Source organism: Arachis ipaensis, chromosome B03 (genome assembly GCF_000816755.2).
Source record: "Arachis ipaensis cultivar K30076 chromosome B03, Araip1.1, whole genome shotgun sequence".
Lineage (NCBI taxonomy): Eukaryota > Viridiplantae > Streptophyta > Magnoliopsida > Fabales > Fabaceae > Arachis > Arachis ipaensis.
In genome coordinates, this window is record NC_029787.2 from 55,190,459 (window position 1) to 55,203,606 (window position 13,148).

The following is a 13,148-nucleotide window of genomic DNA, read 5'->3' on the forward strand; positions in this document are numbered from 1 at the left end:
ATTTGGGTGTTTTGGAGAAATTCGTTTTTTTTTTTCCAAAATACACCATCATTGACCATCGTTCTTTAAATGACGCTATCCCGAGGAGCACACCTAAAGGCAAGCCGTAATGGCCTCATCTTCGGCAGGCTCCTCCATTTTTTTTTACGATTTTTTTCCATTTTTTTCCGTTGTGCTGACCCTCGTTCTTTAAATGACGCTATCCTGAGGAGGACACCTAAAGGTGAGCCGTAATGGCCTCATCTTCGGCAGGCTCCTCCATTTTTTTTTCCGGTTTTTTTCCATTTTTTTCCGTTGTGCTGACCCTCGTTCTTTAAATGACGCTATCCCGAAGAGGATACCTAAACGCGAGCCGTAATGGCCCCATCTTCGGCAGGCTTCTCCCTTTTTTTTCCTTTTTTTTTACGTTGTGCTGACCCCCATTCTTTACATGACGCTATCCCGAGGAGGACACCTAACGGCGAGCCGTAATGGCCTCATCTTCGGCAGGCTCCTTCAGTTTTTTTTTCAGTTTTTTTCTAGTTTTTTTTTACGTTGTGCTGTCCGGGTTTTTTTTTTAACGTTGTGATGACCTTCGTTCTTTAAATGACGCTATCGTGAGTAGGACACCTAAAGGCGAGCCGTAATGGCCTCATCTTCAGCAGGGTCCTCCGTTTTTTTTCCGATTTTTTCCTTTTTTTTATATGTTATGCTGACCCTCGTTCTTTAAATGACGCTATCCCGAGGAGGGTACCTAAAGGCGAGCCGTAATGGCCTCATCTTCAGCAGGCTCCGCTAATTTTTTTTTCCAGTTTTTTCCATTTTTTTTACGTTGTGCTGACCCTCGTTCTTTAAACGATGCTATCTCGAGGAGGACACCTAAAGGCGAGCCGTAATGGCTCATCTTCAGTAGGCTCCTCCGATTTTTTTTTTCAGATTTTTTTTGCGTTGTGCTGACCCTCGTTCTTTAAATGACGGTATCCCGAGGAGGACCCCTAAAGGCGAGTCGTAATGGCCTCATCTTCGGCAAGCTCCTCCGTTTTTTTTACCGATTTATTTTTTTTTTTTTACGTTGTGCTGATCCTCGTTCTTTAAATTACACTATCCCGAGGAGGACACCTAAAGGTGAGCTGTAATCGCCTCATCTTCAGCAGGCTGCTCCGTTTTTTTTTTTTTACGTTATGTTGACCCTCGTTCTTTAAATAACGCTATCCCGAGGAGGACACCTAAGGCGAGCCGTAATGGCCTCATCTTCGGCAGGCACCTCCGATTTTTTTCGGTTTTTTTTACGTTGTGCTGACCCTCGTTCTTTAAATGACGCTATCTCGAGAAGGACCCCTAAAGGCGAGCCGTAATGGCCTCATCTTCGGCAGGCTCCTCCGTTTTTTTTTTTTGTTTTTTTTTACGTTGTGCTGACCCTCGTTCTTTAAATGAAGCTATCCTGAGGAGGACACCTAAAGGCAAGCCGTGATGTCCTCATCTTCGGCACGCTCCTCCGTTTTTTTTCCTGTTTTTTTTATGTTGCGCTGACCCTCGTTCTTTAAATGACGCTATCCCAAGGAGGACACCTAAAGGCGAGCCGTAATGCCTCATCTTCGGTAGGCTCTTCCGGTTTTTTTCCGGTTTTTTTTTTACGTTCTGCTAACCCTCGTTCTTTAAATGACGCTATCCCGAGGAGGACATCAAAAGGCAAGCCGTAATGGCCTTATCTTCGGCAGGTTCCTCCGTTTTTTTTTTCCTTTTTTTCTTTTTTTTTATATTGTGCTGACCCTCGTTCTTTAAATGACGCTATCCTGAGGAGGACACCTAAAGGCGAGCCGTAATGGCCTCATCTACGGCAGGCTCCTCCGTTTTTTTTTTCTTGTTTTTTTTTACGTTGTGCTGGCACTCATTCTTTAAATGACGCTATCCTGAGGAGGGCACCTAAAGACGAGCTGTAATGGCCTCATCTTCGGCAGGCTCTTCCGGTTTTTTTTCCAGTTTTTTTTTTTACGTTGTGCTGACCCTCGTTCTTTAAATGACGCAATCCCGAGGAGGACTCCTAAAGGGAAGCCGTAATGGCCTCATCCTCGGCAGGCTCCTCCGTTTTGTTTTTCCATTTTTTTCTCCTTTTTTTCTTTTTTTTTTTTTACGTTGTGCTGACCCTCGTTCTTTAAATGACGCTATCCTGAGGAGGACACCTAAAGGCGAGCCGTAATGGCCTCATCTTCGGCAGGCTCCTCCATTTTTTTTCCTGTTTTTTTTTACGTTGAGCTGGCCCTCGTTCTTTAAATGACGATATCCCGAGGAGGACACCTAAAGGTGACCCGTAATAGCCTCATCTTCGGCAGCCACCTCCGGTTTTTTTTCGATTTTTTTTTACATTGTGCTGACCCTCGTTCTTTAAATGACGCTATCCCGAGGAGGACATCAAAAGGCAAGCCGTAATGTCCTCATCTTCGGCAGGCTCCCCCGTTTTTTTTCCTTTTTTCTTTTTTTTATATTGTGCTGACCCTCGTTCTTTAAATGACGCTATCCTGAGGAGGACACCTAAAGGCGAGCCGTAATGGCCTCATCTTCGGCAGGCTCCTCTGTTTTTTTTCTTCGTTTTTTTTTACGTTGTGCTGACCTTCGTTCTTTAAATGACGCTATCTCGAGGAGGACACCTAAAGGCAAGCCGTAATGGCCTCATCTTCAGCAGTCTTCGCTATTTTTTTTTTCGGTTTTTTCCATTTTTTTTACGTTGTGCTGACCCTCGTTCTTTAAATGATGCTATCTCGATAAGGACACCTAAAGGCGAGCCATAATGGCTCATCTTCGGTAGGCTCCTCCGATTTTTTTTTCAGATTTTATTTTTTTTTTACATTGTGCTGACCCTCGTTTTTTAAATGACGCTATCCCGAGGAGGACACCTAAAGGTGAGCCGTAATGGCCTCATCTTCGGCAGGCACCTCCGTTTTTTTATCGGTTTTTTTTCTGGTTTTTTTTTACGTTATGCTGACCGTCGTTTTTTAAATGACGCTATCCTGAGGAGGCACCTAAAGGCAAGCCGTAATAGCCTCATCTTCGGCAGGCTCCTCCGGTTTTTTTTTCATTTTTTTTACGTTGTGCTGACCCTCGTTCTTTAAATGATGCTATCCCGAGGAGGACACCTAAAGGCGAGCTGTAATGGCCTCAACTTCGGCAGGCTCCTAAGGTTTTTTTTTCCGGTTTTTTTTTTACATTATGCTGACCCTCGTTCTTTAAATGACGCAATCCAGAGGAGGACACCTAAAGGCGAGCTGTAATGGCCTCATCTTTGGCAGGCTCTCCGGATTTTTTTCTGATTTTTTTTACGTTGAGCTGACCCTCGTTCTTTTAATGACGCTATCCTGAGGAGGACACCTAAAGGCGAGCCGTAATGGCCTCATCTACAACAGGCTCCTCCGTTTTTTTTTCCTGTTTTTCTTTTACGTTGTGCTGGCACTCATTCTTTAAATGACGCTATCCCGAGGAGCACACCTAAAGGCGAGCCGTAATGGCCTCATCTTCGGCAGGCTCTTCCGGTTTTTTTTGTTGTTTTTTTTTTACGTTGTGCTGACCCTCGTTCTTTAAATGACGCTATCCCGAGGAGGACACCTAAAGGCAAGCCGTAATGGCCTCATCTTCGGCAGGTTCCTCCGTTTTTTTTTCCTTTTTTTTCTTTTTTTTTTTTAAATTGGGCTGACCCTCGTTCTTTAAATGACGCTATCCTGAGGAGGACCCCTTAAGGCGAGCCGTAATGGCCTCATCTTCGACAGGCTCCTCCGGTTTTTTTACTTGTTTTTTTTTACGTTGAGCTGACCCTCTTTCTTTAAATGATGATATCCCGAGGAGGACACCTAAAGGCGAGCCGTAATGGCCTCATCTTCGGCAGGCTCTTCCGTTTTTTTTTTCCGTTTTTCTTTTTTTTTTTTACATTGTGCTGACCCTCGTTCTTTAAATGACGCTATCCCGAGGAGAACACCTAAAGGCAAGCCGTAATGGCCTCATCTTCGGCAGGCTCCTCCATTTTTTTTTCCTTTGTTTTCTTTTTTTTTTACATTGTGTTGACCCTCGTTCTTTAAATGACGCTATCCTGAGGAGGACACCTAAAGGCGAGCCGTAATGGCCTCATCTTCGGCAGGCACTTTAAGTTTTTTTTCTGATTTTTTTTACGTTGTGCTGACCCTCATTCTTTAAATGACGCTGTCTCGAGTAGGACACCTAAAGGCAAGCCGTAATGTCCTCATCTTCGGCAGGCTCCCCCGTTTTTTTTCCTTTTTTTCTTTTTTTTTATATTGTGCTGACCCTCGTTCTTTAAATGACGTTATCCTGAGGAGGACACCTAAAGGCGAGCCGTAATGGCCTCATCTTCGGCAGGCTCCTCTGTTTTTTTTTTCGTTTTTTTTTACGTTGTGCTGACCCTCGTTCTTTAAATGACGCTATCTCGAGGAGGACACCTAAAGGTGAGCCGTAATCGCCTCTTCTTCAGCAGGCTGCTCCATTTTTTTTTTTTACGTTATGCTGACCCTCGTTCTTTAAATAACGCTATCCCGAGGAGGAAACCTAAGGCGAGCCGTAACGGCCTCATCTTCGGCAGCCTCCTCCGATTTTTTTGGTTTTTTTTTTCCGGTTTTTTTACGTTGTGCTGACCCTCGTTCTTTAAATGACGCTATCTCGAGGAGGACCCCTAAAGGCGAGCCGTAATGGCCTCATCTTCGGCAGGCTCCTACATTTTTTTTCGTTTTTTTTTACGTTGTGCTGACCCTCGTTCTTTAAATGATGCTATCCTGAGGAGGACATCTAAAGGCGAGCCGTAATGGCCTCAACTTCGGTAGACTCCTCCGATTTTTTCCGGTTTTTTTTACATTGTGCTGACCCTCGTTTTTTAAATGACGCTATCCCGAGGAGGACACCTAAAGGTGAGCCGTAATGGCCTCATCTTCGGCAGGCTCCTCCGTTTTTTTATCGGTTTTTTTTCCAGTTTTTTTTTATGTTATGCTGACCCTCGTTTTTTAAATGACGCTATCCTGAGGAGGACACCTAAAGGCAAGCCGTAATAGCCTCATCTTCGGCAGGCTCCTCCGGTTTTTTTTTCATTTCTTTTACGTTGTGCTGACCCTCGTTCTTTAAATGATGCTATCCCGAGGAGGACACCTAAAGGCGAGCTGTAATGGCCTCAACTTCGGCAGGCTCCTAAGGTTTTTTTTTCCTGTTTTTTTTTACATTATGCTGACCCTCGTTCTTTAAATGACGCAATCCAGAGGAGGACACCTAAAGGCGAGCTGTAATGGCCTCATCTTCGGCAGGCTCTTCCGGATTTTTTTCTGATTTTTTTTACGTTGAGCTGACCCTCGTTCTTTTAATGACGCTATCCTGAGGAAGACACCTAAAGGCGAGCCGTAATGGCCTCATCTACGGCAGGCTCCTCCGTTTTTTTTTCCTTTTTTTCTTTTTTTTTTACGTTGTGCTGACCCTCGCTCTTTAAATGACGCTATCCCGAGGAGAACACCTAAAGGCAAGCCGTAATGGCCTCATCTTCGGCAGGTTCCTCCGTTTTTTTTTTCCTTTTTTTTCTTTTTTTTTTTTAAATTGTGCTGACCCTCGTTCTTTAAATGACGCTATCCCGAGGAGGACACCTAAAGGCAAGCCGTAATGGCCTCATCTTCGGCAGGTTCCTCCGTTTTTTTTTCCTTTTTTTCTTTTTTTTTTTACGTTGTGCTGACCCTCGCTCTTTAAATGACGCTATCCCGAGGAGAACACCTAAAGGCAAGCCGTAATGGCCTCATCTTCGGCAGGCTCCTCCATTTTTTTTTCCTTTGTTTTCTTTTTTTTTTTTACATTGTGCTGACCCTCGTTCTTTAAATGACGCTATCCTGAGGAGGACACCTAAAGGCGAGCCGTAATGGCCTCATCTTCGGCAGGCACTTTAAGTTTTTTTTCTGATTTTTTTTACGTTGTGCTGACCCTCATTCTTTAAATGACGCTGTCTCGAGGAGGACACCTAAAGGCAAGCCGTAATGGCCTCATCCTCGGCAGGCTCCTCCGTTTTGTTTTTCCATTTTTTTTCCTTTTTTTCTTTTTTTTTTTGCGTTGTGCTGACCCTCGTTCTTTAAATGACGCTATCCTGAGGAGGACACCTAAAGGCGAGCCGTAATGGCCTCATCTTTGGCAGGCTCCTCCATTTTTTTCCTGTTTTCTTTTACGTTGTGCTGACCCTCGTTCTTTAAATGACGCTATCCCGAGGAGGACACCTAAACCCGAGCCGTAATGCGTCATCTTCGGCAGGCTCTTCCGGTATTTTTTCCGGTTTTTTTTTTTTTACGTATTGCTGACCCTTGTTCTTTAAATGACGCTATCCCGAGGAGGACATCAAAAGGCAAGCCGTAATGGCCTCATCTTCGGCAGGCTCCTCCGTTTTTTTTTCCTTTTTTTCTTTTTTTATATTGTGCTGACCCTCGTTCTTTAAATGACGCTATCCTGAGGAGGACACCTAAAGGCAAGCCGTAATGGCCTCATCTTCGGCAGGGTCTTCCGGTTTTTTTTCCTGTTTTTTATTTACATTAAGCAGACCCTCGTTCTTTAAATGACGCTATCCCGAGGAGGACACCTAAAGGCGAGCCGTAATGGCCTCATCTTTGGCAGGCTCCTCCGGTTTTTTTCAATTTTTTTCCGGTTTTTTTATACGTTGTGCTGATCCCGTTCTTTAAATGACGCTATCCCGAGGAGGACACCTAAAGGCGAGCCGTAATGGCCTCATCTTCATCAGGCTCCTCCGTTTTTTTTCCGTGTTTTTTTTTTAACGCTGTGCTGACCCTCGTTCTTTAAATGACGCTATCCTGAGGAGGACCCCTAAAGGCGAGCCGTAATGGCCTCATCTTTGGCAGGCTCCTCCGTTTTTTTTCTCGGGTTTTTTTTTTACATTGTGCTGCCCCTCGTTCTTTAAATGACGCTATCCTGAGGAGGACACCTAAAGGCGAGCCGTAATCGCCTCATCCTCAGCGGGCACCTCCATTTTTTTTTTCCGGTTTTTTCCATTTTTTTACGTTGTGCTGATCATCGTTCTTTAAATGACGCTATCCCGAGGGGGATACCTAAAGGCGAGCCGTAATGGCCTCATCTTCAGCAGGCTCCTCTACATTTTTTTCCAGTTTTTTCCATTTTTTTTACGTTGTGCTTACCCTCGTTCTTTAAATGACGCTATCCCGAGGAGGACACCTAAAGGCGAGCCGTAATGGCCTCATCTTCGACAGGCTCCTCTTATTTTTTTCGGTTTTTTTCCCGTTTTTTTCCAGTTTTTTTTACGTTGTCCTGACCCTCGTTCTTTAAATGACGCTATCCCGAGGAGGACACCTAAAGGCGAGCCGTAATGGTCTCATCTTCGACAGGCTCCTCTTATTTTTTTCGGTTTTTTTCCCGTTTTTTTCCAGTTTTTTTTACGTTGTCCTGACCCTCGTTCTTTAAATGACGCTATCCTGAGGAGGACACCTAAAGGCGAGCCGTAGTGGCCTCATCTTAGGCAGACTCCATTTTTTTCTGGGTTTTTTTTTTAACATTGTGCTGACCCTCGTTCTTTAAATGACGCTATCCTGAGGAGGACACCTAAAGGCGAGCCGTAATCGCCTCATCTTCAGCAGGCCCCTCCGATTTTTTTTTCTGATTTTTTCCTTTTTTTTTACGTTGTGCTGCCCTCGTTCTTTAAATGACGCTATCCTAAGGAGGACACCTAAAGGTGAACCGTAATCGCCTCATCTTCAGCGGGCACCTCTATTTTTTTTCCGGTTTTTTCCATTTTTTTTACGTTGTGCTGATTCCGTTTTTTTTTCCTTTTTTTTTTTTTTTTTTTACGTTGTGCTGACCCTCATTCTTTAAATGACGCTATCCTGAGGAGGACACCTAAAGGCGAGCCGTAATCGCCTCATCTTCAGCGGGCACCTCTATTTTTTTTCCGGTTTTTTCCATTTTTTTTACGTTGTGCTGATCATCGTTCTTTAAATGACGCTATTCCGAGGGGGATACCTAAAGGCGAGCTGTAATGGCCTTATCTTCACCAGGCTCCTCTACTTTTTTTTCCGATTTTTTCTGTTTTTTTTACATTGTGCTGACCCTCGTTCTTTAAATGACGTTATCCCGAGGAGGACACCTAAAGGCGAGCCGTAATGGTCACATCTTCGGCAGGCTCCTCTTGTTTTTTTCGGATTTTTTCCCGTTTTTTTTGGGTTTTTTTTTACGTTGTGCTGACCCTCGTTCTTTAAATGACGCTATCCTGAGTAGGACACCTAAAGGCGAGCCGTAATGGCCTCATCTTCGGCAGGCTCCTGCATTTTTTTCTGGGTTTTTTTTAACATTGTGCTGACCCTCGTTCTTTAAATGACGCTATCCTAAGGAGGACACCTAAAGGCGAGCCGTAATCGCCTCATCTTCAGCAGGCTCCTCTGATTTTTTTTTCCAATTTTTTCCTTTTTTTTTTGTGCTGACCCTCGTTCTTTAAATGACGCTATCCCAAGGGGGATACCTAAAGCCGAGCCGTAATGGCCTCATCTTTAGCAGGCTCCTCTATTTTTTTTCCCGGTTTTTTCCTTTTTTTTTTTAAGTGTGCTGACTCTCGTTCTTTAAATGATGCTATCCCGAGGAGGACACCTAAAAGCGAGCCGTAATAGCCCCATCTTCGGCAGGCTCCTCCGTCTTTTTTTCCGTGTTTTTTTTAATGTTTTGCTGACCCTCGTTCTTTAAATGACGATATCCTAAGGAGGATACCTAAAGGCGAGCCGGGAAAACTCCAAATTGAGACTGTTCCCGGGAAAACTCAAATGAAGATGGTCAGGACCCTTTCTTGTCACAAAAGTCTCCCTATATGGACACATAGAAATCATGGATGAAAGTTCTGAGAGGACTTTCACTGTGAATGGACAAAGGCTCAAACACTATATGGGCAACATGGTGGAAAACCCCAAAGTGAAGTATCATCTCAAGTAATGGAGGGATCGTGCTAGCTGAATAATAAGATCCCAATAAGAAAAAGAGAAAGAAAAATGAAAGTTAAAGAATAAAAGAAAAAGAGTAAGAAATAAGGCTAGGCACCAACCTTTGTCACTAACGTTGGATCAAGCTTATATTGGCCACGTTAGCTTCCACGTTAACTTAGTTAACATGGACTCTAACGTTGGGAAGCAAAAGAATGGCCAACATTAGTGACACTCACCATTGTCACTAACGTTGGACTAAGCACTTTAAGCTACGTTAACTCCCACGTTAACTAAGTTAACGTGGAAGCTAGCGTAGAGAAAGCAAACAATCACCAATGTTAGGTACACTCACCTTTGTCACTAACGTTGGAATGAGCCACAATGAACCACTATGAGCCACGTTAACTTAGTTAACGTGAAAGCTAACGTGGAGGGAAGGATGATGAGCCAACGTTAGTGACACTCACCTTTGTCACTAACGTTGGAGATAGCTATCATCACCACGTTAGAAGCCACGTTAACTTAGTTAACGTGGATTCTAACGTGGGGAGTAAGGGCATCTTGGAACGTTAGTGACAAAGGTAAGTGTCACTAACATTGTCGAAGGATTGGCAAGCTTACGTTAAGAGCCACGTTAACTAAGTTAACGTGGACTCTAACATAGGGGAATGGAGGACTCTCAACGTTGTTGGAAAAGGTGATTCCCAATAACGTGTGTGAAGGACCAAGAGGCAACGTTAGTGGTCACGCTGGTGCCACTAACGTTGAAGTTAACGTGGATCATCCCTGAGTTAGGAACGTTAGTGAAAAAGGTGATTGTCACTAACGTTCTCGAGTCCACACTCTCACTTAACGTTAACACCACTAACGTCCTGAGCTAAACACCCTGCCTACTTCACACTTTCTCTCTGCAAGTAAAGCTAAGCCCACTGAAGAGGGTAACTGCTTCAAACTCAAGATCCAAAGGCCCATATCCAAGACTTGAAGAACCAACTAGAAGATCAGAAGAGTAGTATATAGAGGGGTAGTTTTGAGTTAGATAGAGCTTTTGCGGGAGGGGGGTGGAAATTTGAGAACTACTCTCTGTATCATTTACTTTTTCTGCACTTCTAGTCTACTTTTCATAATGTATTTTCCATCTCTGTTTTCCATTTCCAGAGCTATAAACAACTAAACCCCTTTCATTAGGTTAGGGAGCTCTGTTGTAATTTGATGGATCAAAATTAGTTTTCATTATTCTTCTTTTATCTTTTCTCTTGATTTTACTAGAAAGCTTTCAATCTTCATCCAATTGGGTAGTTATCTTGGAAAAGAAAAAATTGTGAGTTCCTGAAACTCATCTTCAGAAGGCTCCTCCGTTTTTTTTTCGGTTTTTTCCTTTTTTTTTTATACGTTATGCTGACCCTCGTTCTTTAAATGACGCTATCCCGAGGAGGATACCTAAAGGCGAGCCGTAATGGCCTCATATTCAGCAGGCTCCTCTATTTTTTTTTTCCGGTTTTTGCCCTTTTTTTTTTACGTTGTGCTGACCCTCGTTCTTTAAATGATGCTAACCCGAGGAGGACACCTAAAGGCGAGCCGTAATGGCCTCATCTTCGGCAGGCTCCTCCGGTTTTTTTTTTACGTTGTGCTGACCCTCGTTTTTTAAATGACGCTATCCTGAGGAGGACACCTAAAGGCGAGCTGTAATGGCCTCATCTTCGGCAGGTTCGTCCGGTTTTTTTTTCCTATTTTTTTTTTTACGTTGAGCTGACCCTAGTTCTTTAAATGACGTTATCCCGAGGAGGACACCTAAAGGCAAGCCGTAATGGCCTCATCTTCGGCAGGCTCCTCCGTTTTGTTTTTCCATTTTTTTTTCATTTTTTTTACGTTGTGCTGACCCTCGTTCTTTAAATGACGCTATCCTGAAGAGGACACCTAAAGGCGAGCCGTAATGGCTTCATCTTCGGCAGGCTCCTCCGTTTTTTTTCCTATTTTTTTTTTTGGTTGTGCTGACCCTCGTTCTTTAAATGACGCTATCCTGAGGAGGACACCTAAAGGCGAGCCGTAATGGCCTCATCTTCGGCAGGCTCCTCCATTTTTTTTTCATATTATTTTTTTACGTTGTGCTGACCCTCGTTCTTTAAATGACGCTATCTTGAGAAGGACACCTAAAGGCGAACCGTAATGGCCTCATCTTCGGCAGGCTCCTCCGTTTTTTTCCTGTTTTTTTTTACGTTGTGCTGACCCTCGTTCTTTAAATGACGCTATCCTGAGGAGGACACCTAAAGGCGAGCCGTAATGGCCGCATCTTCAGCAGGCTCCTCCGTTTTTTTTCCTATTATTTTTTTACGTTGTGCTGACCCTCGTTCTTTAAATGACGCTTTCCCGAGGAGGACACCTAAAGGCAATCCGTAATGGCCTCATCTTCGGCAGGCTCCTCCGTTTTGTTTTTCCATTTTTTTTCATTTTTTTTACGTTGTACTGACCCTCGTTCTTTAAATGACGCTATCCTGAGCAGGACACCTAAAGGCGAGCCGTAATGGCCTCATCTTCGGCAGGTTCCTCCGTTTTTTTTCCTATTTTTTTTTATGTTGTGCTGACCCTCGTTCTTTAAATGACGCTATCTTGAGGAGGACACCTAAAGGCGAGCCGTAATGGCCGCATCTTCGGCAGGCTCCTCCGTTTTTTTTCCTATTATTTTTTTACGCTGTGCTGACCCTCGTTCTTTAAATGACGCTATCCCGAGGAGGACACCTAAAGGCAAGCCGTAATGGCCTCATCTTCGGCAGGCTCCTCCGTTTTGTTTTTCCATTTTTTTTTCATTTTTTTTTACGTTGTGCTGACCCTCGTTCTTTAAAGGACGCTATCCTGAGGAGGACACCTAAAGGCGAGCCGTAATGGCCTCATCTTCGGCAGGCTCCTCCGTTTTTTTTGCTGTTTTTTTTTAGGTTGTGCTGACCCTCGTTCTTTAAATGTCGCTATCCTGAGGAGGACACCTAAAGGCAAGCCGTAATGGCCTCATCTTCGGCAGGCTCCTCCATTTTTTTTCCTATTATTTTTTTATGTTATGCTGACCCTCGTTCTTTAAATGACGCTATCCTGAGGAGGACACCTGATGAGTATTTTGGTGAAAAATAAATTTCTCCCAAAACACACAAATCTAACCGGCAAGTGTACCGGGTCGTATCAAGTAATAAAAACTCACGGGAGTGAGGTCGATCCCATCATCTTCTGCGGGCACCTCCATTTTTTTTCAGGTTTTTTCCGTTTTTTTTTTACGTTGGTCTGACCATCGTTCTTTAAATGATGCTATCCCGAGGGGGATACCTAAAGGCGAGCCGTAATGGCCTCATCTTCAGCAGGCTCCTCTAATTTATTTTTTCGGTTTTTTCCATTTTTTTTTACGTTGTGCTGACCCTCGTTCTTTAAATGATGCTATCCGGACAACTAATGGCGAGCCATAACGGCCTCATCTTCGGCAGGCTCCTCCATTTTTTTTTTTACGTTGTGCAGACCCTCGTTCTTTAAATGACGCTATCCTAAGGAGGAAACCTAAAGGTGAGCCGTAATCGCCTCATCTTCAGCAGGCTCCTCCGTTTTTGTTTTCCATTTTTTCCTTTTTTTTAAACGTTATACTGACCCTCGTTCTTTAAATGATGCTATCCCGAGGACGATACCTAAAGGCGAGCCGTAATGGCCTCATCTTCAGCAGGCTCCTCTAATTTTTTTTTCCAGTTTTTTCCGTTTTTTTTTACGTTGTGCTGACCCTCGTTCTTTAAGTGATGCTATCCCGAGGAGGAGACCTAAAGGCGAGCCGTAAGGGCCTCATCTTCGGCAAGCTCTTCCGGTTTTTTTTTTTTTTTACGTTGTTCTGACTCTCGTTCTTTGAATGACGCTATCCAGTTTTTTTCTTTTTTTTTTACGTTGTTCTGACCCTCGTTCTTTAAATGACGCTATATCGAGGAGGACACCTAAAGGCGAGCCGTAACGGCCTCATCTTCGGCAGGCTCCTCCGTTTTTTTTTTAACGTTGTGCTGGCCCTCGTTCTTTAAAAGACGCTATCCTAAGGAGGACACCTTAAGGCGAGCCGTAATCGCCTCATCTTCAGAAGGCTCCTCCGTTTTTTTTTCCGCTTTTTTCCTTTTTTTTAAACGTTATGCTGACCCTCGTTCTTTAAATGACGCTATCCCGAGGAGGATACCTAAAGGCGAGCCGTAATGGCTCAGCTTCAGCAGGCTCTTC

At 43.9% G+C, this 13,148-nt stretch overlaps 1 long non-coding RNA gene across 1 annotated transcript in view; it reads right to left on the minus strand.

Moving 5' to 3' along the window:
* LOC110269695 overlaps nucleotides 13,058-13,148 on the minus strand; it is an 11,374-nt gene continuing 11,283 nt past the window's right edge. The window contains exon 2 of the long non-coding RNA XR_002358458.1: nucleotides 13,058-13,107. This is a non-coding gene — a long non-coding RNA (uncharacterized LOC110269695). The remainder of the gene's footprint in view (nucleotides 13,108-13,148) is intronic.